The following is a 1,251-nucleotide window of genomic DNA, read 5'->3' as shown; positions in this document are numbered from 1 at the left end:
GTGCAGTGGTTAGCACTTGGCTGCTAACTAAGAAGTTGGAGGTTTGAACGCACTGGCTGCTCCCTAGGAGAAACGTGTGGCAGTCTGTTTCTATAACTATTACAGCCTCGGAAACCCTATGGGGTTGTTATGAGTTGGAACAGACTCGACAACAGGGGGCTTTTTGTGTCCACACACTCCATAGAATAAGAATGGGTGAGGAAGAGTGAGAAGCCACCTACTGCCTTCCTACATCCCCCAGGCTTACCCCCTGTGTTGGGCAGAATAATGGTTCCTCAAAGACATCCACATCCTAGTCTCTGGAACCTGTGAACATGTTGTTACATGCAAAGGGGACTTAAGGTTAGAGATGGAATGAAGGATGATAATCAGGGAGACTGTCCTAGATCATCTGGGTGGAGCCAATGTAATTGGAGGGTGGTAGGGGAAGCACAAGGGGAGAAGCGGAGAGATGGCATCAAAGAAGGACGGCCTGGTGTTGCTGGCTTTGAAGATGGAGGAAGGGGTCGTGAGCTAAGGAGGGCGGTCGGCCTCCAGAAGCAGAAGAGGTGAGCAAACAACTCTCCCCTAGAGCCTATAGAAGGGAAGGCAGCCCTGGGAATGCTTGACTTTAGTCCAGTGAGACCCATGTTGGACTTCTATCCCATAGAACTGTAAGGTAATACATTTGTGTTGCTTTAAGGCGCTAAGTTTATGGCAATCTGTTATAGCAGCAATAGGAAACAATACACTAGGCCACCCAGAGGGGCCAGTGTAGGAGTTTTGGCTGACAGCCCAGTTCACAACTCAGCTTACTGTCATCCTCAACCTCCACATATGCCGGTGAAGACACCTCCAGATGATTCCAGCCCCCAGCTGTCGAGTCATTCCAGCCTCTGAGTCTTCCCAGCTAAGGCCCCAGAGACAAACTGTGCCCACTCTGTCTTGGCACAAACTCCTGACAAAATCCACGAGCATAATAAAATGAGGGTTTTATGTCACTAAGCTATGGGGTAGCTGGTTACGCAGTAATTTAAAAAAAAAAAAAAACAACAACAAAAAAACCAAAAAACAAAAAACCACAACCAAACTCACTGCCATCAAGTTGTTTACAACTCATAGTGAACTCCATTAGGTTTCCAAGGCAGCAAGTCTTTTGTTTATTGTGATTTGGGTAAAAATTTACAGAGCAAATTCACTTTCCATATAGCAGTTCACATACACTTTGTCTCATGACACTGACTACTATTTACCCCAGTGCAACAGCTCCCC

This window comes from Orycteropus afer, unplaced genomic scaffold (genome assembly GCF_000298275.1).
Source record: "Orycteropus afer afer isolate SDZICR_OR568_19922 unplaced genomic scaffold, OryAfe1.0 scaffold00020, whole genome shotgun sequence".
In the NCBI taxonomy this organism is placed as follows: domain Eukaryota; kingdom Metazoa; phylum Chordata; class Mammalia; order Tubulidentata; family Orycteropodidae; genus Orycteropus; species Orycteropus afer.
This window is presented reverse-complemented; position numbering follows the sequence as displayed.